This window comes from Dromiciops gliroides, chromosome 1, assembly GCF_019393635.1.
Source record: "Dromiciops gliroides isolate mDroGli1 chromosome 1, mDroGli1.pri, whole genome shotgun sequence".
In the NCBI taxonomy this organism is placed as follows: Eukaryota; Metazoa; Chordata; class Mammalia; order Microbiotheria; family Microbiotheriidae; genus Dromiciops; species Dromiciops gliroides.
Genome location: NC_057861.1, coordinates 503,504,193 through 503,528,518, shown reverse-complemented (window position 1 = coordinate 503,528,518; position 24,326 = coordinate 503,504,193). Strand labels below are relative to the sequence as shown.

General features: G+C 42.2%; 1 pseudogene; it reads left to right on the top strand.

The window, feature by feature from the left end:
* Positions 1 to 20,566, top strand: part of LOC122750872 — an 84,144-nt pseudogene extending 63,578 nt beyond the window's left edge.
* The last annotated feature ends 3,760 nt before the right edge of the window (positions 20,567 to 24,326 follow it).

Here is a 24,326-nt window from a genome sequence, read left to right as displayed (position 1 = left end):
ATGACCAAGGACCTAGGACACTCATGGATGACTAGAGTACATCCCTCTGGCAAATACAGAAAGAGAGGAGCTAAGTGCAACTAAATCAATGATGTATCTTTGCTAAATGTCCTTTCCCCTGCTATTGCTCAGTAAACCTCTTTTTGTGAAATACTAGATGGCCTACAAGTATCTCATTTTATTCCATTGCTCAATGGACATCTTCATACTGGCAATGACTCCATTTTTACAGACCCCTCCTCCAGCAGTGAGCTTGTCCCCAAACCTCGATTTGAAGAAGCACCCATACTAGTCAGGTTTACTCCAAGCCAGGTTTAGCCCATGACTTCCCAGAATCCTTCTGTACCTTCACTCAAGCAGCCATCTTCACATTGGCATCACATCCACCTCTACAGATTCCTTCATTTGAGGAAGAACTCATACCAGCCATACTTTTTGCAAAACCAGGTTTAGACTATGTCCCTCTGGACTCCTTCTGGACCTTGCCCCATGTGGGGCTGCCTTCTCCCTCTCTTATTTAATTTTCAGTTCCCTTTCTATGTTATGTGTTGTTCTCTTTGTTAGAGTGTAAGCTTCTTGAGGACAGGAACTATCTTGTTTTTGACCTGTATTTGTTTTCTCAGTGCTTAGCACAGTGACAGGCATATAGTAAGTACTTAATAAATGTTCTTATCTATCTGCTTGTCTTCTGTCTATCTACTTACCCACCCACCTTCCCACCCACCCACCCACCCATTCATCCATGCATCCATGCATGCATGCATCCACCCATCCATCTATTTATCTATCTATTCTCAAGCCTGAACCACCTGATTGGTCTGAATCAGACATGCCCTAGAAGACATTGCATTGTTGACGTATTAGGCTTTCTTTTTCTTTTAATCAACAGTCACACATTCCCAACAGCCTGCAGACATCTCCACTTGGTTGTATTTGTGGCATCTCAAAGTCAACACATACAAGATTGAATTTATCATTGCCTCCCTTAAACCAGTCTTTTCCAATTTTATTTCTGTTTAACTTCCTAGAAGTTCTTCCACTAATTCAGATTCTGAAACCTCAGTCATCTTTTCCTTTTCCTCACTCCCTATATCTTCTCTCTCTCCCTCCTGTGATTCCCTCAATCTAATCTGTTGCTATATTCAATTGATCCTACCTTCACATCTCCTGAAGAAAAAACATACCTCCCACCTCTTGACAGAAAGGTAATGGCCTAAAGATGCAAAAGAAGATATATTTTCTCAGGTATAGTCAATATGTTGGTTTGTTTTGCTAATTTATTTTTTAAAACATATTTATTACGAAAGATTTGTTTCTCTTTAGCCAGGATGTGGGGGTGTAAAGATAGATGTAGAACTCCAGGCACTGAATGGTAAAGGTACCAATGTGTGTAGCATGTTTGTGTATGTGTGTGTTTGTGGCAGGTTTATTTTTTTGTTTGTTTGTTTGGGTTCTTTTTGTTTTGGGGGGTTTTTTGCAGGTCAATGGGGGTTAAGTGACTTGCCCAGTAAGTGTCAAGTGTCTGAGGCTGGATTTGAACTCAGGTACTCCTGAATCCAGGGCCAGTGCTTTATCCACTGCGCCACCTAGCTGCCCCCATGTGGCAGGTTTAAAGGAAGGGTACTGGGTACTTAGAGAGAGACAGAGAGACAGAGAGATAGAGAGAGAGAATGAGAACTGAAAGGGATTAGGCAACATAGAAAGGGAATTAAGAAATCTAGAAGACAAAACTCAACCTATTCTTATAATTCTCTCCTAGATCACCCTGGAGCTAATGAGTCAAAGGTCAAGCAACTGAAAAAAGGGAGAGGGTTCCAATGAAAAGGGAAACAGTAAGAGGCCCTGGATAATCAACAGACTGAATAATTGAGAATAATCTGCTATTATGATATGACTCTGGGATGGAGGTCTTGAAAGCCAACCATAGCTTTTCCACATGGGGGAGGACCTGGTGTTCAGTTCTTTATTGTTAGTAAAAAATAACAATGCCCTTATTATGGTTGAGATGTAGGCAGGAAGTATGGATGTGGAAATAGGGTTCTCTGTTCTGATTGTCTGTTGCTGACTTGTTTTGCTCTGTTCAGAAGAAGGAGAGAGGCTGGGGCAGATGCAAACTCCAGGCACCTCTGAGTGATTGTTGAAGTTATTGAGAAACATATTGAGAAGTCCTTAAAATAGAATAGGTAATGACAAGCTGTATGAGAACATGCTTATAGAGTCTGCCACTCAGTTCTTGAAAGCTGGTTTTCTCCCAAAGGGCTTCAATCTATATTGCTTTCATCTGAATTTGACACTTGGTACAGTCTCCTAAGGGGGCCCTGGGACAAAACAGAGAAAGCAGAGCTCCAGCGGCAGTGTGGGTGGACAGAGCCCCAATGGATGGAGTGAATGATAATTACTTCCTTATTGTCTTCCTGACCTCCTCAGTGGGAAGGAGCTATTTCCTTCTACAACCTCTGGCAATATAGAAAAATTAACCTGACTTTCAACAAGTAAGTCAGGTCTATGGGCCTAGGGAAAGCTATGTGCCATACTCTTGCAGGCATGGAAGCTGGTTAGTCAACTACTTCACCAAAAAATTAGGAATGGCCCTAGCAAAAGTTTTCAGCTGATCAGGGAATAAAGGCAGGGGAATTTTCATCTTGTTGCTGTATTGTGTTCCTTTTCCCTCTATCTTTTATCCTCTTCCCTTCTGATATGGGGGAAAATAGGATAGGGAGTTTGGGATAGGGTTATGTTGTGGGAAAATGGGGTAGGGGGGTTGGGATAGGGATAGGGGTTTGGGGTCCTTAGGAATTACACACTCTTGCACACAAAAGCAATAGAATAAGATAGTTTATTCAGGGGCAGGGGAAGGGGAAGGGAAGGGAAACCAGGAGAGAAATCATTGGATTTCTTTTCATGGGGAAAAAGGCATGGCACAGAGCATGGCTCTGAGATACCAATCTCCTCAAGCAGGAGACAGGCAGGTACTTTTATAGAGGACTGATGGGGGTGACCATCTGATTGTAGAAAGTTCCCTTAGTGAGGGAGGACCATCCCCCACTGGTGGAGGCTGGAGGAGTTGGGTGAGGGGTGGCTGCAGATCTCTCTAGCCATCTCTTTCCTTAGGACACAAAGGCAGCAGCCACACCTAATCTTATCTCCCCTGGGTTGAGAGAGACTAGAATGAAGGGTGGAGGCCCTGAAGATAGCTCAGTCCGATCTGGTTCCATTTATCTCTTTAGATTTGTGTGAGGGAAAAATCAATCCTCTTCTCAATAATCCTCAGGAACTCAGCAGCCACTTGACAAAGGCTCTTTTATTTCCTTCTTGTGAGGAGGCACTCTAGTGTGCAGCTAATGGGTACAAAGAAAGGGGGCTCACAGACCCTATTTTATACCCTAGTCCCTAATGCAAATGGACCCTCCCCCTTTTCATCATTGGTCCAATTACTCAAGGGTTACAATCTACACTCAAAAACTAGCTAATCGGAATGTAGTATTCCCATCCCTCTTCCTTATAGGGGCATAACTCAGGAGTGGACCTTATTCTTCCTTATATGGATACAACTCCTGGCAGACCTTATTGAGAACAGGGCTCCTTGAACCATATGATTTTGTTAGCCTGAAGGGGAGGGGGATCTGAGACCTTTGTCCTACAAGCAGGTCAGGAGGGGTATGATTGTTATATCCTCATTGAGAGGAGACAACTACCCATTTTCTCACAATGTGTCTCTGTCCTTTGGATTAGTTTCTCAAGGAGAAGGTTCTTTGATATGCCTCAGAGAACTTCTGGGGTGCTCTGGGCCCATAACACTTCTTTCCCATGTCCCACTCTTTACAAATCACTTTGGCACCCACTGAACCAATCACTATCAGCAACTCCATCTAGCACCACTCCACATCCAAAGTGTCTTTGTCTTCATTCCATCTTCATTTGTTCCAGTTCCTGAGGAAGCGATAGCCCTCCTCAGTGCCAGGAGTAAACAACCCTCCTGCAGTACCCTTCATTTAATTTCCTCCCATTTCTTCAGGGATGCTTGCTCTGGTCAATAATGGCTCTGAATTTAATCTCTAATCTCCCTATCCCCTCCCCTCCCCTTCCCTCCCTCACTGGAGGCTTCCCTTCTAATTACAAACAGGCTCACATCTTACCTAACTTTTTTTTTTTTAGTGAGGCAATTGGGGTTAAGTGACTTGCCCAGGGTCACACAGCTAGTAAGTGTTAAGTGTCTGAGGCCGGATTTGAACTCAGGTACTCCTGACTCCAGGGCCGGTGCTCTATCCACTACGCCACCTTGCTGCCCCCATCTTACCTAACTTTAAAGAATGAAACAAAATAAAACCAAAATCAAAACAAGAAACCTTCCTCTGATCTGACTATCCCTAGAAGCCCTTTCTTTCAGCAAAAATAGATAAACGAATGAATATGTAAATAAATAAGTAAATCTCCTAAGAGATCTCCATACTCACTGTTTCTACTTCCAAACTACTCTGTGTGTGTGTGTGTGTGTGTGTGTATACATGTACACATATCCTGCTATTAATGAAATCCCAAGTCCTATCCCTCTCTGAATAATGTTACACTCTCTTTGGTGATACAACCCATAAATATGAGGTGACCAAAATGTAGTGACTGAGCTGTTTCTTTAAATGTGGTGATGAAAAAAACAAACAAAAACCCCCACAATAACGTGGAAGCTAGGTGGCACAGTGGATAAATCACCAACCCTGGATTCAGGAGAACCTAAATTCAAATTTGGCCTCAGACACTTGACACTTACTAGCTGTGTGACCCTGGGTAAGTCCCTTAACCCTCATTGCCCTGAAAAAAAAAAGTGGTGATGGGTCAAGAACAGGGACATGGACGACATACACACACACACACACACACACATATATATATACACATATATACATATATATACATTAAAAATATATGTGTATGTAAGTATGTACTATGTAGGTATCTATATTGTTGTTGTTGGGCAGCTAGATGTCACAGTGATAGAGCAGTGGTCCTGAAGTTGGGAGAAACTGAATTCAAATCTCACCTCAGACACTAGCTATGTGACCCTCAGCAAGTCACTCAACCCCAATTGCCTTAAACATCTGGGATTATCTCCATTCATCCTGATAACATATCTTGCCATTGGATTCAGATGGCTCTGGAGGAGAGAGTGAGACTGGTGACTTTGCTTATGTGTGTGTGTGTGTGTGTGTGTGTGTGTGTACATAGTCCCTGGCATATGCTATTGTTGTTTAGTCATTTTCAGTCATGTCTGACTTTATACATGGATTTGAGATTTTTCTTGGCAAAGATATTGGTGTGGTTTGCCATTTCTTTCTCCAGTTCATCTTACAGATGAGGAAACTGAGGCAAACAAGGTTAAGTGACTTGCCCAGGGTAACACAGGGAATAAGTGTCTGAAGCCATATTTGAACTCAGGTATTCCTGGCAGTTTATTCATTGCATCACCTAGATGCCCACCTAGTATATAGAAAGCACTTAATTAATGCTCATTGACTTGACTCTACCATTAGTCTGAAATTACATTGCATAAAATCATTTATGACCAACAGTGACTTTTCCCTCCTCAATTTCCCATGTCCTGGACACCTCTAAGGGAATGACTCCCAGATCTTTGCCTGAAGTCCTCACCTCTTTCCTTATCTTTGGAACTCTATTTCCTTATTACTTGTTAACTAGAGCTGGTAAAAGATTTTATAGATGATCTAATCCTATACTGCCATTTCAGAGATGAAGAAATTATAGCCAAGAGAAGTTAAGTGACTTGCCCAAGGTCACACAGATAGTAAATAGTGGAATCAGGATTTAAATTAAGATCCTCTGGTTTATCACTTTTTCTATTGTCTCTCACTGATAGTCTTAAAAAAAAAAGTCAGTCAGTCAGTCAACTAGTATTTGTTAGAAAGTTGTCTGAAGCACTGAAAGGTCAAGTAAATTGCCCATGATCACATAGCTACTGGGGCAGTTAGGTGGTGAAGTAGATAGAGTACCAGATCTGGAGTCAGAAAGACCTGTGTCCCAATCCAGGCTCAGATACAGATGTGTGACTCTGGGCAAGTCACTTAACCCTCATTGCCTTAGTTTCTTCACTTGTAAAATGAGAAGAAAATGGCAAACCACTGCAGTATCTTTGCCAAGAAAACCCCAGATAGGGTAACCCCTGAATAACAATAACAACAAAGAGAATTAAATAGGCTTTTGTGATTTACCCTGGGAACTTAGTCACCATTTATACTCTATGTTTCTAGGAAACTGTTGCAAATTCTGAATAACTTTGCTTTTTTGTTTGTTTGTTTTGTGGAGCAATGAGGGTTAAGTGACTTAGGCTAGTGCTTTATCCACTGAGCCACTTAACTGCCTGGCAAATTCTGAATAACTTTGAAGGAGGGCAGCTAGGTAATGCAGTGGATAGAGCATTAGCCCTGGAGTCAAGAGGACCTGAGATCAAATCTCACCTCAGACACTTACTGTGTGAGTCTGGGCAAATCATTTAACCCCAATTGCCTTAACCACTGGGGCCATTTCCTGTCATCCTGATACATATTGTTAACCTGAAAATTAAGGAAATAATCAATATAGGAGAAATAAGGTCTTTAATCGGGGCAGAGGAACTATAGCTTATGGTATCGCAAAGCTCAGAAGCTAGGAATACCCAAAGATGGGAACCAAGAACAGGGTTTTTATGGGGTAACAGAACAGAAGGGAACCAAAAGATTGCTCCAGAGTCAGGTACAACTACTTAAATGTAAATAACCCTTTGACAAAAGATGCAATAGAACTGCTCCTGAGTTAAGTATAGATGCTACTAGGGGGCAGCTAGGTGGCACAGTGGATAAAGCACTGGCCCTGGATTCAGGAGGACCTGAGTTCAAATCCGGCCTGAGACACTTGACAATTACTAGCTGTGTGACCCTGGGTAAGTCGCTTAACCTCCCATTGCCCAGAAAAAAAATTATGTATACACACACACACACACACACACACTACTTAACTCTAACTAGAAACTACTTAATGTAGATGGACTCTTTTACATAATAACATAAAGTCCTGGGAGTAAGGTGGGGGAGGTCCATAAAGCAATCAAGAGTCTGGAATTGACAAAAGATTGGCTAGCCCCAGGCAATTCACCTGCCTGGGTAGGGGGAACTGGGTGGGGAATCAGTTCTTAGTAAATTGGTTGTTATCAAGATTTACGATCCTATCATTTACAAATGGGCTACTGGAACACTATCATTTGTTGAAGACTGCCTATATTATTTGCAAACCACTAGCCCAGGAATCAGGAAATCTGGTTCTACCAAGGAAGGCACCTCAGGCAAGGCCCAATTCAATCCAATCAACAATTATTAAGGACCTATTATGTGCCAGGCATTGTGCTAAGGACTGGGAATACGATTAATATGAAATAGGTCTGTATTTTCTCATCTGTAAAATGAAGGGGTTGATGATTTGTTTGGACATTTCCAACTCTGACATGATTCAGATTAGTTCCTGCACATATGTTGTGTTTCAACTGGACAGGAAGCTTCTTTTTTTTTTTTTTTTTTTTGCAGGGCAATCAGGGTTAAGTGACTTGCCCAGGGTCACACAGCTAGTAAGTGTCAAGTGTCTGAGGCTGGATTTGAACTCAGGTCCTCCTGAATCGAGGGCTGGTGCCTTATCCACTGTGGCATCTAGCTGCCCCCATGGAAGCTTCTTGAAGAGAAAGATTGTGGGATGAAAACAACACTTTGGTGTTTCAAGGAGCTGTGATTTTGACAGCACAGCAATTTATCAGTTGTTTCTGTTCAGCCATTTTCAGTCATCTCCGAATCTTCGTGACCCATTTGGGGTTTTCTTGGCAAAGATACTGGAGTGTTTGCCATTTTCTTCTCCAGCTTCATTTTACAGAAGAGGAAACTGAGGCAAACAAGGCTAAGTGACTTGCATGATCACTCAGCTAGTAAATGTCTGAGGCCAGATTCCTGACTCCAAATCTGGCATTCTATCCACTTAACCACCTAGCCCACCTCAGTTTATCAGCATAGCAATTCAAATCCTCAATGTCTTTTGCAGTTGGCCTTCAGGAGTTGTTCTGGCTGAAAAATTCATCACCCTGTGGCCAGCCTAGTGATAAGAGCCTCCCTAAACTTAACTAGATGGGTCCTCACTGGACCTACCCTGGAATTCTTTCAAAATTGGTGGGACCTCCTTGTGCTTTCTAGCATTTTGAGAACTCCCCAGGAGATCCATGCTCTGGGGTCTCTAAGTAGGGGAGGAATAATAATGATGTACATATTTTTGTTTTGTTTTTTGTTGTTGTTTTTTGTTTTTTGTGAGGCAATTGGGGTTAAGTGACTTGCCCAGGGTCACACAGCCAGTAAGTGTTAAGTGCCTGAGGCTGAATTTGAACTCAGGTCCTCCTGACTCCAGGGCTGGTGCTCTATCTACTGTGCCATCTAGCTGCCCCACATACCTTTGTATTATCTATTTCCACAGTGCCTAAGATGCATCTAGACCCAAGAGAAGGTAATCAGAAACTACACTCAAGGGAAAAGGCAGTTTGGTATGTGGTAGAGAATATGTTGCCTGTGGAGTCTGGGTTCTAATCTTAGCTCTCCTACTAACTACTTGTTTGGCCTTGGACACATCACTCAACTTTTCTGAGCCTCAGTTTCCTCATCTGTAAAATGAGAGTTAGATTCGATCAGAGTACTGGGCATAGTGGTACAAACATACCTATAATCCCTGATGTTGGGGAGACTAAAGCTGATGGATCACTTGAGTTTAGGAGTTCTGAGCTGCAATAGAGCTATGCCCCATAATGAGTGCCCACACTAAATCTAGTAACAATATGGTGACCCAGGGAGGAAGTAACAGGCTGCCTAAGGAGGTGATAAACCAGTCCAGGTTGTAAACAGAACAGCTGGAAGCAAACTTGACAGTCAGTGGTGGGTCTGAGCCCATAAGTGAAGGCTGCACTTCCAGGCTGGATGAAATAGGGAGCCCAGCCTTAACCATTCCCTTTTACCCCCTCCCTCCAAAAAAAAAAAAACCCCAAAACACACACACACACACACACACACACACACACACACACACACAAGCAAAAGAAGGCTAGGTCAGGGCTTCTTAACCTAGGGTCTCTGAACATTTTTATATTGATGATTATATTTTAATACAATTTATTTCCTTCTGTAACTCTATGTATTTTATTTTGTGTATTTAAAAGTATTTTTGTGTGCAAGACACAAAAAAAGGATAAACCCTCTTGGACCAAATGTATTTGAAGGTCCCTTCTGTCTTTGAATCTCAGAATCTTTGGGACAGAATTGAAAGGGACCTTTCACAGGTGATGCCAATTTATCCTAGCCCACACCTCCCATCATCTACACTAATCCCTATACCATATTTTCCCTCCAGTAAAACTCCCAATTCTTTCTTCTTTCCCTTTGTCGGTCTGGTTCACAAGTGAAGCTTTCTCCATTCTTCTCTCAGCCCCTTCACACCTTGCCAAGTGTTTTTCTGGTCAGAATTGCTGAGACTTGCAATCATTGGCTGGGGTGTGGGGGTGGACAGCACAACAAAATCCAATTCAACAAATGTTTATTAAATGCTTGATACTTGAAAGGCATTGTGCTAAGCGCTGGGGATTCATTCTCTTTTTCCTCTTTTTTTCTTTTGCATAGTCTGCACATTTAGTCACTTAAAAACCTCTAACAGCATCCCGTGGCCATTAAATAGATCCTAGCACAGTGAGACTGTTTAAATTACATGAAAAATCACTGTGTACCAAAAACCAGCCCAGGCAGGCCATGGGAGGATGATGGAGAGAAAAGGTGGATACAACAGGCAGAGCCCTAGTGGGGAGGACAACTGCTTCTCACCCCAGTGGTTGGTTAACTCCTAAGGGACTGGACTCCCAGAAAGAAAACACTCCCAGGGAGGAGATGTTTCTGATTGGCCTGTATGTGGGGGAGGGGGGAAGAAGGAGGAAGGAAACAGCAGGTTAATGCTTTTTCCCATTAACTCAGGCACAGTGTAGGGAGGGTGTTGGCAAACCTTATGCCACTGCCTACCTGCCCCCTCACTTTTCAGCCCTGGCACAAGGAGAAATGAATGACACATGAGCCCTTAGCACTACCAACCCTTGGTTGTTTTTTTTTTAATCATAGAAGTATTTAATTATTTTCCAGTTACATGTAAAGATAGTTTTCAACATTTGTTTTCATAAGATTTTTAGTTCCAAATTTTTTCCCTCCCTCCCCCCTCAATACAGAAAGCAATCCGATATAGGATATAGATATATATATGTATATATGTATGTATGTATATATAATCACATTAAACATATTTCTGTATTAGTCATGTTGTGAAAGAAGAATCAGAACAAAAGAGAAAAATCTCAAAAAACAAAAAAACAAAAGAAGCAAAAGTAGAAACAATATGGTTCAGTTTGCATTCAGAATCCACAGCTCTCTTTTCTGGATGTGGAGAACGTTTTCCATCATGAGTTCTTTGGAATTGTCTTGGATCACTGCACTGATTAGAAAAGCTAAGTCTATCACAGTTGATCATCATACAATGTTGCTGTTACTGTATACAATGTTCTCCTGGTTCTGCTCACTTCACTAAGCATCAGTCCACTTAAGTCTTTCCAAGTTTTTCTGAAATCTGCCTGCTCATCTTTTCTTACAGCACAATAGTATTCCATTACATTCATATACCACAACTTGTTCAGCCATTCCCCAATTGATGGACATGCCTTTGATTTCCAATTCACAACCTGTGATGTTTAAAATCTAATGTGTGAGATGGCACAGTGGATAAAGTATTGGCCTTGGATTCAGGAGGACCTGAATTCAAATCCGTCCTCAGATACTTGGCACTTACTAGCTGTGTGACCCTAGGCAAGTCACTTAACCCTCATTGCCCCACCAAAAAAAAAATCTAATGTGTGAGGGGCAGCTGGGTGGCACAGTGAATAAAAGCTCTGGTCCTGGATTCAGGAGTACCTGAGTTCAAATCCAGCCTCAGACACGTGACACTTACTAGCTGTGTGATCCTGGGCAAGTCACTTAACCCCAATTGCCTTACAAGAAAATCTAATGTGTGTCCTTACCTGCCCCCTCCCCCCAGTTTTGGGGGGGAAACTAGATAAGATTTACTGATAAATTCAGCAACAGTTTAGGCTTTTAAGCATTTATTCAAGTATATTAGGGGTTAGCAGAGAGAGGGAAAGCCACCTTCACCTAGCTATCCAAGAGAGTACACTTGAAGTTCTGAAAGATAGGAAACCTGTCTACCCTGGGCAGCTTCTTCTGCCACCACGAGCTTGTTCCAGTCACCAAAGAGACAGTTTCTTCTTCTTCTTCTTCTTCTTCTTCTTCTTCTTCTTCTTCTTCTTCTTCTTCTTCTTCTTCTTCTTCTTCTTCTTCTCCTTCTTCTTCTTCTTCTTCTTCTTCTTCTTCTTCTTCTTCTTCTTCTTCTTCTTCTTCTTCTTCTTCTTCTTCTTCTTCTTCCTTCTTCCTTCTTCCTTCTTCCTTCTTCCTTCTCCTTCCTTCTTCTTCTTCTTCCTTCTTCTTCACAGTTTCTCAGTCTATTCAAGTGGAAGCTTCCTTCAGAACCAGAAGAGTGGCTGTCCACACAGCTCCAGGCTAATTGGCTGGTACCATTCAAGTCCATTGATTGACATGACTTAAAGGTGTAAGGGCCCAAAATTCTGGCTAGTCTGTCTAAAATATCTTATGGCTGGTTGCCAATAAATTATAAGCTTTAGCAAGAGTTAGACTTTTAAGCATTTATTAAGGAGAATAAGAATTTGGTGAAGTGAAAGAGAAAGGCCTAGATTCATCTATCTATCAAAGGGAGAGTGCATTTCTAGCTCCACTCTCCACCTGAGTCCTCATGAAAGAGAGCAAGAGAGCCAGCCTGGTCCCTTCTTCCTCCCACAAGCAAACATCAGGAAGTGCAGACAAAGAAAAGCCACATGGCTTGCCCTCAGATGCCTTCTCCTCATGGTGGAGCTTTCCTACAGTAACTCTCCAGCAGGTGGCATCATTCCAATTGTTACAAAGGCAGTCTTTGAATAGAGGCAACTTCCGAGAAAAGGTCATCTCACAATGTCTTTCTTGGCAGGGGGTGTTGCCCTGGTTCTCACACTGCTCCCTGTGCTTCATAAAAAAACATCATTTCCTTACATGAAGCAATAACATTACAGATATTTATGACTAACAAATTAAAGGGAATGAAAAGAGAGAAAAGAAATTGAGCGATGCATTGACAAAAGCTAAAGGAGACATTTCCCTTTAGCAGGTGGACATTACAAACAAAGAAAAACTAAAGGGGGCACTCCCCTTTAGTAGGTGAATATTACAAACAGTGTATGCAATGGGGAAAAGGAAAACAGGAAAATGTCTATTTAAGTCTTTGAAAGCCTTATCTCAGATGTTTTTTGGGATGTCCTCTGGGTGTAGTTGTGGAGTGAGAGTCTTTCAGGTGTGGATGCTGATGATCAACTAACAAGTCTCAGCTGTAGAGTTTCAGGTGTGATTGTAAAGTCTCTCAGATATTTCAGATACAGGTAATCAGCTGGAAAGTTTCCTACAAAATTGATCTTAACACAACTTTAAATAGCTTTGCCAATAACCAAATCAAACAGTGAGACTTCTCAAAAACATGTCTAAGGAAATTCAGAATCTTTTAGAGATTTTACAAGTATTGTCCAGTTGTTACACATGAAACATATAATAAAAAAAATTGAAACATTCTCTAAAACTTAATATTACTGCAAACCCTTGTTTTTAACACAAAAAAGCACCCCATTTTCTCCCTTCATCCCATGTAGCCCTCTACCATCTTTTCTCACCCTGACCAATGCCCTGTCCTGAGCTCAGTGACTCAGTTTTTCCATCAAGGCCAGGAAGGTGAGTTCATTCATTCAGTCATTTATTTGGTCTAAACCAGTGATTTCACTGGTAAAGGTAGCCTTCAGTGAGGAAGCCCCTTATACCAAGGCAGAGCTTTTGTATTTCATCATCTTGAGTTAGTTGTCTGTGTTACACCAACAAATTAAGTAATTACTCTGAGTCCCATATTTAGTATATGCCAGAGGCAAGACTTGAATACAGTTTTTCTGATCCTGAGGCAGGCTGTCTATCCATTATACTATATTACTTCTCAAAGACAAAATGAAAACAGTCCCTGAAGTCTAGGAACTTTTTTCTACACTGAGGGTAAGTTGGATCCATCTACAGTGAGGATATCACTATAGCATTGTCTTGGCCATTTCAGAAGGAGTAAGGTTATCAGTGTCCTTGGCTCTGCCAGGCGGGGACCTCAAAGGGCCAAAGGAAGAACCTAACAGCAAAAAGCTGTTGGCAACTAACTGAGGATTGCTGGTGTGGGTTAAAGGTTGATTTTTCCCATATGATGCTTCCAGGGTCCGAGGACCTGGTTTGAAACTAGAAAGTTTGAAGTATCCAAAAAACAGGTTATACAAGGACATTTTTTTTTAAAATAAAAGAAATAAAGGAAGCTTTTTCTCAGTTACCCTCAGTAAGAATTTGACACTGCTAATTAGACCCCTCCTTATGGACAGTCTCACCTTCCTTGATGGTCTACTTTCTTCTGGTTCTTTCATTCTTGGTTTCTTTCATTGAACAAATGAAATCATCTTACCTTCTGCTCCACTCCCCACCCCCAACCCATCCCCTCAAGTGTGGGTATCTCCTATAGATCGGTCTTAGGCCTTCTTTTCTTTCCTCTCCATACTTTCTTCCTTGGTCATCTTATCTACTTCCCCCTTTCTAACACCATTCCATTGTAGGGCAATAGGGTAATAGATTTAGAACTGGAAGGTATCTTAGAAGTCTTCTGGAACAATCCCCTCATTATAGATGAGGAAACTAGAAAAATTAGACATCAAAGAGATTTCAAACCTGGATGGCCAAGTCCTCCATTTGGAGTCAGGAAGATTTGATGGCAAATCCTGCCTTAGACACTTATTAGCTGTGTGAACCTGGGCAAGTTCCAGTTTCCTAATTTGCAAAATGGAGCTAATAATAGCACCTACCTTGGAGGATGATTACGAGAATTAAAAGAAATAACATATGAAAAGTGTATTGCAAGCCTTAAAGTGCTATCAAAATACTAAATATCATTCATTCATTTATCTATTTATTTATTTAGAAATTTTCATTTATTTATTTATTAGTATTCTTTAAAAAAATTTTGAGTTCCAGGGGCAGCTAGGTGGCACAGTAGATAGAGTACCAGCCCTAGATTCAGGAGGACCTGAGTTCAAATCTGGCCTCAGACACTTAACACTTACTAGCTGTGTGACCCTGGACAAGTCACTTAATCCCAATTGCCTCACACCAAAAAAAAAATTTTTTTTTTGAGTTCCAAATTCTCTGCTTCTGCCTCCTTCCACCATTGAGATGCCAATATAATATTAACTATACAAGTGAAATGTTATGTTGGAAAATTAAGGTAAACTGAGAGACATTTTGAACACAATTTATAGGTTAGACTAGCAATAACCAATAAATCAGGTCAATGGCTTCAATAACCAAAGACCCCAAGTGAGAGCCAAACTTAAATGTGTCTCCTTCCTGATTGGCTTGACAGTATGTCATTTGGAGGGGATGTATGGATTGTTTAGGAAGGACTAGCAGCTCTGGTGTGTCCTTTTCAGGGCTGCTCATTCACCTTTGGTGTCTATGTATTACCTAACTCTCACCTGTGGCTCTGGGAAGCTGTAGTATGTGCAACATCCACACCCTAGCAGAAACCATCTGGCAGGCAGGCTAAACCAGATTAAGGGTAACCAACAGGCCTCCTACCTGTTGGTGAGTGAGGGGGATATCTATTCCTAGATTTCTCTTGGGGGGATGGGCAGATGAGAATACTTTATTCCAAAAGCCCATCAACCCACATGAACATTTGGAGTGGAGATGCTTCTAAATTTGCACATCTCATGTTTCTTTTGAGCTACTGCAATTCTCCTTTGCTCATATAGCACAGTGCCTTCTTTGATGAAGGCATGCCATGCTGGGTGGTCCTGTGCCAGTGTCTCCTATGTCTCATAATCAATTCCAGAGTTCTACAGAGAAACCTTAAAGAGTGTCCTCGTATTGCTTCTTCTGACTTCCATGTGAGCACTTGTCTTGTGTGAGTTCTCTGCAAACTAGTCTTTTAGGCAAATGTACTTTTGGCCTTCAAACAACATGGCCAACCCATCAGAGCTGCACTCTTTGCAGTAGGGCAGTTCAGCTTGAGAAAGGACCTCAGTGTCCAGTACCTTATTTTGTGAAGTGAACTTCAGAATCTTCCTAAGACAATTCAAATGTAAGCAATTCAGTTTCCTGGCATGGTTTGGTATATACTGTCCAGGTTTCACAGGCATACAGCAATGAGTTCATCACAGTGGCTCTGTAGACCTTCAGTTTGGTAGGCAGCTTAATACCTCTTCTCTCCCACACTTTCCTTTGGAGCCTCCCAAACACTGAGGTAGCTCTGGCAATGCATGCATCAACTTCATCATCTATGTGTACATCCCTGAAAAGTATACTGTCAAGGTAAGTGAATTTATCCACGGTATTCAAAACACCTCCATTTGCTGTAACCGATAGTTTCATGTATGGATGGCATGGTGCTAGCTGGTGGAGAACTTCTGTTTTCTTGGTATTAATTGTTAGGCCAAAATTAGCACAAACAGCAGAGAATGGATTCATATTTTTTTGCATCTCAAACTTCTGGAGAGACTTACATTGAATGCACAATCATCTGCCAACAAAAAGTTAGGCACAGGGCAGCTAGGTGGCACAGTGGATAAAGCACCAGCCCTATATTCAGGAGGACCTGAGTTCAAATCCGGCCTCAGATACTTAACACATACTAGCTGTGTGACCCTGGGCAAATCACTTAACCCTCATTGCCCTGCAAAAAAAAAAAAAAGTTAGGCACCAACTCTTCTTTCACTTTTATCTTGGTTTATAACCTTTTCAAGTTAAATAATTTAGTCAGGGCAGTAGCTAACCTTGATGCTATTTTCATCCTTGTTGAAGGCAGCATTTAACTCCATCAAAAGTGGAAATGAAGCTTAGAGAGATACAATATTCTTGGCTCAGTAAAAAGGCAAGTGAAATTCAGTTTTATGCTGATACTAACAATCCAAAGGGCTTTTATGATGCCCTGAAGGCTATTTATGGACCAAAGACCTAAGGTGCATGTTAACTACTCAGTGCTAATGGAGCCACATTGATTAGTGATTGGGACATGATCCTGGATATGTGGGCTGAACACTTCCATAGTGTTCTCAACAGATCATCATCAATCAATGCTGAAGACTTTTCATTTGGGGGGAAGGGGGGCAGAGCCAAGATGGTGGAAGAAAGACATGATCATCGCTCCAAAAAACCTCCAAATAATGCCATAGGACAATTAATCGATCCTGAAGCCACTGACAGTAAACCTCAGGTTGAAGTCTTTCCCTCTCTAGCCAAACTTCCAAGTGAAGAAGAGATTTTTAATGTCATTAGGCTTCTTTTCTGTGGCAAAGCACCTGGTGTTAATTTTGTTCCAGCAGAGATTTACGGGGGGGGGGGGCGGGGGGGGCGGGGATCCACTGCTTGTGCAAAAATTGAAGGAAATCTGGATTATATGGCAAGAGGAGATTATGCAAACAAACATAAATAAATAAATGCATGCATGCATGCATGCATGCATGAATGAATGAATAAGTAAAGGTCCCTTGACAATGACAGGGGAATCTCTCAGTCATTACAAGCAAGATTCTTTCCAGAGCCCTCCTTAAAAGGGTAGAGGTAATTATGAGACAAAAGCTTGACTTTTGGGCAAGTTTCTCCAGGATGTAGGTGAAATGTGAAGTTACAAGGGTGAAGCTACAAAGAGTTTGGATTTACAAGTATCGGAGAGTATTTGAGCCTATACCAGCTTGACTATGTCTTTAAAACAAAATTAAAATCAATTTTCAATTTACATAAATCATGTAAAACATATTTGCATATTAGCCATAATATCAAAAAAAGTAAGAAAACTAAAGAAAGGGAGAAAATTATACTTCAATTTGCACTCAGGGGGCAGCTAGGTGGTGCAGTGGATAAAGCACCAGCCCTGGATTCAGGAGGACCTGAGTTCAAATCCAACCTTGGACACTTGACACTTCCTAGATGTGTGACCCTGGGAAAGTCATTTAACCCTCATTGCCCTGAAAAAAAAAATGCACTCAGAGTTAATCAGTTTTCTCTGGAGAGGTACAGCCTTTTTTTTATCATGAATCCTTTGGAATTGTCTTGGACTATTTCATTGATCAGAGCAGCTAAGTCTTTCACAGTTGCCCATCATTATAATATCACTGTTACTGTGTACAATGATCTCCTAATTCTGCTTGCTTACTTTTATATAAATCTCTCCAGGATTTTCTGAAACCATACCCAACCATTTTTTATAGCATAATATTACTCCATCACAATCATACACCACAACTTGTTCAGCTATTCCCTGAATTTCCAATTCTTTGCCACTACAAAAAGACCTGCTTTATTTTTCTTTTTTATTTGGTATCTGGGGTACAGACCTAGTAGCTGGGTTAAAGGGTATGCACAGTTTCATAGTCCTATGGGAATAGTTCCAAATTTTCTCCAGAATGACTGGCTTAGTTTACAACTCCACTAAGTTCATTAGTGGACCTCTTTCCCCTCATTTGTCATTTGTGATAGATATAAAGTAATACCTCAGAGTTGTTTTCATTTGCATTTCTCTAATAACTAGTGGTTTAAAACATTTTTTTCATGACTATAAAGTGCCTTGATTTCTTCTGAAAACTTCTTGTTCATATCTTTTTTTTTGTTGTTCACTTGTTTTTTTATCATGCTCAACTCTTCATGACACCATTTGGGGTTCTCTTGAAGTGGTTTGCCATTTCCTTCTCTAGCTCATTTTATAGATGAGGAAACTGAGGCAAATAGGGTTAAGTGAATTGTCTGGGATCACAAAGCTAATAAGTGTCTAAGGCCAGATTTGAACTCAGGAAGTTGAGTCTTCCTGACTTCAAGACCTACCACTCTATAATTTGACCATTCATGAAGTGGAGAATGGATTTTATTTTTGTAAATTTGACTCCGTTCCCTATCTATTTGAGAAATGAGGCTTCTATCAAAGAAACCTGCTGTAAAATTTTTGATATTAGTTCATTGTCTGTGATATGTTTTAGTAAAATGTAGTTTCCCTGATTCTCTTTTACTTAGGTCTGTTTTTGCTTTTGCTTGATCTGAGTTCATGATTGCTACCCCTGCCTTCTTAACTTCAGCTGAAGCATAAGATTCTGCTCCAGCCCCTTATTTTAACTGTGAGTCTTTCTGTTTCAAGTGTGTCTCTTGTAAACAACATATTATTGGATTTTGGTTTCTAATCCATTCTGCTATCTTGTTTTATGGGTGAGCTCATCCCATTACCATTTACAGTTACAATTACTGTGTTTGGGACAAACTGCCTAAGTTTACCCAAATAACTTGAGAGGACCACCAAGTCAAGCAGAGACAGATTTATTACATTCTCATGAGAATGGGCAACCTCAATACCAGGAGGACTGCAATAAGAGGCTCATGTTTTGGATTTTTATAGGAATTTTTGAGGGGGAGAAAGTCCCCATGTGCACCGGGTGAGCTCACAATCTAACATCCAATCCTGTCTCACCCAGGGTGCATGCTTAGCTCGTGATCAATGTATAGAAACATGTATATGTGTAAGGGGTAAAAGGGGGGGGGGGAACAAGGGCAAACTGAGGGAAGAGGGAAGAGGGGAGTATAGATAATAGTATTAGACATTGATAAGCCTTAGGAATGTCAAAGAAAAAGAGGGAGGCAGGAAACATCCACCTATCTGATCACAATTAATCCATGACAGGGACTGGGGGTCTGACATGTAGGAGATGAGTACCGGGCAGGCTGGAGACACAATTTTTATTACAGGCAGTAAAACTAAACCATAGCTGATAAGTAGTAAGACTAAGCAAGGGTAAATGGTGCTAACTGAGCAATAAAACTTAAACAGAGACAGGAAGAACTGACAAGCAAGAAAACTTAGGCAAAGACAGAGAAACTAACTATACTGGGGGTGGTGGGGCTGGGTATTTTCCAGACCCCATCCTCAGAGCCTAAACTGACTCAAATCCATTATCCCATACAACTGTGTATTTCCCTCTATTCTATTTTCTTCTGTTTATCTTTCTGTCTCTCTTTTTATTCTGTCCCTCCTCAAAGGTCTGGTTTTCTTCTGACTACTACCTCCCTTAATCTGTCCTCCTTTTTATCTTCCTCCCTTTCTTTTATCCCCTTCCCTTTGCTATTGGATAAAAAATATCTCTATACCCAAATGAGTATGTGTGTGTGTATATATATATATTTAAAAAAATTTTTTTAATTTAATTTTATTTTTTCCCTCTCTGAATCAATTCTAAAGAGAGTGAGGTTCTGGAAGCAGAAGCTCCTGTGCCGGTTCACACCCGCCACTGCCTTGCTCCGTTCAGGTCTCCACCTGCGCCATGGCCTGCAAGAAGAACAAGAAGGGGGGTGACGGGGGCAGCTAGGTGGCGCAGTGGATAAAGCACCAGCCCTGGATTCAGGAGGTCCTGAGTTCAAATCTGGCCTCAGACACTTGACACTTACTAGCTGTGTGACCCTGGGCAAGTCACTTAACCCCCATTACCCTGAAAAAAAAAGAAGGGGGGTGACGGGAGTTAGGCCCCCCTCGTGCTCATCTTTGACAACAACAAGCAGTGGGAACTACCTGATGGGCTTCCACAAGTGGAAGGTGGAGCGCAGGAAGGAGGCCCTGGAGGAGATCCAGAAGAAGCTGAAGGAGGAGCAGAGGAAGCTTCAGGAAGAGCACCACAAAGAGTATCTGAAGATGCTGAAAGATCAGGAAGAGGCTTTGGAAGAGGCAGATGAGCTGCACCATCTGGTGACCTCCCAGACAGAGTGTGAGCAGTATGACCACCCCAAACACAGTGACAGTGACTACCATCAGCGACCTGGACCTCTCCAGGGCCCAACACCTGGGGCTGCCCCCACCTGGGGGAGATGGGGACCCTGGAGCCGAGGGAGCAGAGACCCCTGCTTTGCCCAAGATTTCTTGGAACCCCTTCCTGCCTCAGAGGATCCCTCATAGCCTCCCTCCATGCACAGACCCAGAAGCACACCAAGACGAAATGTCCTTGTCCACACTGAGGCCCAGACTCCACCAAGAAGCCACCCAGTGCCACTGAACCAGCAAGACTCACCACTGCAGGATGACCGGCAGAGTTGGGAACAAGAGAGATGGGGGACCCATGGTAGCTTTGGGGGCCTTCCCCCCCAGCCCCCTGGCCCTCTCCTTGCTGCCTCCTCCTCGAGGCTGGAACTTTCCAGGAGCTGCTAAGGAGCCCTGCTTCCTTCTTCACCCTGGCCTCATGCCCTCCCAACTGAGCAGACCTGGCCTTGATGGCCTCCACCTCAGGGGCCACGCTTCTTTGATAAATCTGGGGAATGTGGGTGGGGTGGGGTGCGGCTGAGCTCCCTGACTGTGCCCCAGCCTCTGAGAAGCCCACCCCTCCAATTCCTGCTTGTGAAACTGGGATCCCTGAAGGGTCTAGGCAGGGATGGGCCTGGCCTTGGGACCCTTGGATGGAGATCCACCCACTTGCTGCCCAGTGACTCCACCTGAGTGACCTGTGCAGCCACAGGAAAGGCTGCCCTAGTCCCTGCCTCACTCCAACATGCAGTGTGACCAGAGAGGAAGTGATAGACCTTGCTCTAGCCAGTGAGCATTTATTAATCACTTCCTGTATGCCCCACGGGTGGTAGGCAGGACGGAGTTCATTCTAGGAGGGGCTATCAGGATGGGGGACCTCCACATTTGTGCCTCCTGGAGACTGATCTGAGGACCCCTGAATGTTTGGCCTTCCAGAGAGAATGGGGGGCAGGACTACCAACTCCCTGCTGTTTGGAAGTGATGTAGGAGGTGAAAAAAGGGTTAACAGAAAAACCTAAGACCCAAGCTTTAATTCAGATATTAGCTCCAAAAGGAAGTTATACCCCAGTTAATGGTTAACTTACAAGTCAGGATGCTAGGTTCTCTTACCAACAGTAATCAGTACCCCTAATGGGAACAGAGGGAGCTAGGCCGTGAAGGCCTAAAACTATAACAATAAAGGAAATGACAGGCTATAGAGAAATGAAAAATGTTTTGAAATTAAGGATGGGAATCAGAAAGAGACGTGCAGAAAAGGCCAAATTTGTCCCAAGATTCACCTTATGACATGTAAACCCCAAAGACACACCTCTACAGAAAAAGGTACCCACCTTGGGGGTTGACTTATGTAACTATTGGCATGATGCCACCTGCTGGAGAGCTACTGTAGGAAAGCTCCGCCATGAGAAGAAGGCATCTGAGGGCAAGCCATGCAGTCAGTTCCTTGGTGTCAGGAAGTGATGTTTGCTCATGGGTACTGTCTATAAAGGCTACCAGCCAATCAACTTGAGGAGCCTCCCATTTCTGGGAGGAGGACATAAAGTAGGAAGTGGACCCTGGCAGAGGGCTTTTTCTTCTTTTGGTTCCTGACTTTGCCATGGCGGGTCAGATGATGTGGTCTCTTAGAAATAGTTAGATTTTTACCTTTCTCTCTGATCCTAATGCTCTTTAATAAATACTTAAACACTTAAATACTCTTGCTAAAGCTTATAATTTATTGGTGACCATTCATTAGATTTTAGATAGTATAGCTAGAATTTTAGCCCCTTACACTTAGGACCCCAGGAACTCCAAATTAGGATAAACCCTCCCCTGTACCTCCCAAGGTGGAGAATATTATAATGAGACTGATAATCAATTTATCCATACTATAAATATAACTGTCTTTCCTTTCACTATTTGAGAGTTACCTTTCCACTATTCTGGTTCTCTCCCTGTGGTCACTCACAGTATTGCAATAAAACATGGGAAACTGAGTCACTCAGTCTTGTAATTCTTTTGGGATGTCTCATGATCAATTTGACCCCAAATTCCATCCCACATCAGAGGGACATTCTGTAATTTGATTTTTTTTTTTTTTGGTGAGGCAATTGGGGTTAAGTGACTTGCCCAGAGTCACACAGCTAGTAAGTGTTAACTGTCTGAGGCCGTATTTGAACTCAGGTCCTCCTGAATCCAGGGCCAGTGCTCTATGCACTGCATCACCTAGTTGCCCCCAGAGGGATGTTCTGGAAAAAAAGAAGCAGCATTAGATTCATCCTGTTGGCCAACATGAAACACTTTCGGGAAGTGCCCTAGACCAATAGAGTCATTCAGGCAGTTACGAAGCACCTTCTATGTGCTGTGTGCCCAGCACAATCCTAGACACTGGAGACATGTGTTGGAGGAGTTAAACCCTGTGTGAAAGGAGCTTGTGTGTTTGATGGTGTGGTAAGATTATTGGAATTTGGGGGTGGCTAGGTGGCGCAGTGGATAGAGCACCGCCCTGGAGTCAGGAGTACCTGAGTTCAAATCCGGCCTCAGACACTTAACACTTACTAGCTGTGTGACCCTGGGCAAGTCACTTAACCCCAATTGCCTCACAAAAAAAAAAAAGATTATTGGAATTTGGCTGACTCATTGGGAGGAGCTACACCTGGCCTGCCCTGAAGTGACATATGCTGTTGATGTCAGAAGGAGAAACCACTCTCCATAGGCAGTTTTGAAGGACCTCCCCTTTTGGGGGAGGAAGATTAAATGCTCACTGAGGGGAGCTCACTCTCTTCCAGAGTCTTTTTTTCCTCCTGGTGGCGTGAGCAGCAGCAACAGAGGAGTCCTTCAAGCCTGGCTCTTTTGAATAGACTTAGGTTAGAGTTAGGAGGATTATCCGTATTTTTTTTCCCCTATTCCCTTGTCTTTGATTTTATTACTCTCACTTTTGCTGTTTACTTTATTCTCATTAATAAAACCTGATTCATTTGTGGAAAAGAGGCTGTTAGGCTCCTTTCTTATTGGTCCAGGAGAAACATCTAAAAAGGCAGTTCAGAGGGTTGGGAGCTTTGAACCTAGAGGTCCCTCATTATTTCTGGGACCCCAATATTATGGTGAGCCACTATATTAACTCTCCACATATGAAACTTGGCCCCCACAATGGCAAAGAAGACTCCCAGTGATTGGGACTCCCAGAGTGGAGTGGGGCTGCTTTGGGTGCTGGTGAGCACCCATTCACAGGAGGAAGGCCCCCTTGGGTCCACATCTGTAAAGCTGGGGGATTAGAGCCAATAGCTCCTCCAAGGTCTGCTCAGAGCCCCCTGTGCCTGAGAGTGTGTGGAAGAACAATTGCAAACAGCCTTGCAATTATACTGCCTTTGTCCATGCTGTTTTGTGAAATATTTCTAAATATGTTTTTATTTTATTATGTATTTATCAATTACATTTTTAAAAATTAAAAAAAATAGTGAGGTTCAAGCATTGCTTATCCTTCCACTTCCTCTCCACTGTAAAAGCTCTTCTTGCACACCTCTTTTATGTGAGAAAATATTCTTCACTCTACCTCTCAATTCCCTTTCTCCCAGTGCATCTCTCTTACTTTTTCACTCTTCAACTCATGCCCATGCCTTCTGTCAATGTAGACTCTTTCTAACAGTAGTACTACTACTACTAGTTTTTCAGGGTTACATATAAAATCTTCTCCTATAAGAACCTGGCAGTTGAGTGACACAGTAGATAGAATGCCTGGTCTGACTTCAGGAAGACTCATCTTCCTGTGTAACCCTGGTCAAGTCACTTTACCCTCTCTGCATCAGTTTTCTCATCTGTAAAATGAGCTGGAAAAGGAAATGGCAAACCATTCTAGTATCTTTGCCAAGAAAACTGCAAATGGGGTCACAAAGAGTCAGACAGGACTGAAGGACAACAACTCTGACTCCAGTGTTCTTTCCACTTCATGACTTCAAAAATTATGTATCTAGCCTATATTCTACCCTGAGGTCCAATCTCACATCTTCACCTGGAGAGGCTGCTCCTATAAATGAAGTCAGCAAGTCTAAAGTAGCACTCATTACTTTCCTCTTAAAACTTCCCCATCCTCCCAACTTCCCTATTACTGTTAATGAAACTGCCCTCCTCTAAGCCACCCAGGTTTGTGTAAAAAAAAAAAATTAACTATAACTAATCTAAAAAATTATATAACTGAACTTATATGAAAAATTGTTTCTATATGAAAATTTATAACTTTAGAAAAATTACAATTGGGCCATAAGTCTTGCCTCGATCACCATTCAAATGTAAGAATTATTTTACTGACTTAGTGGGGTCTAATC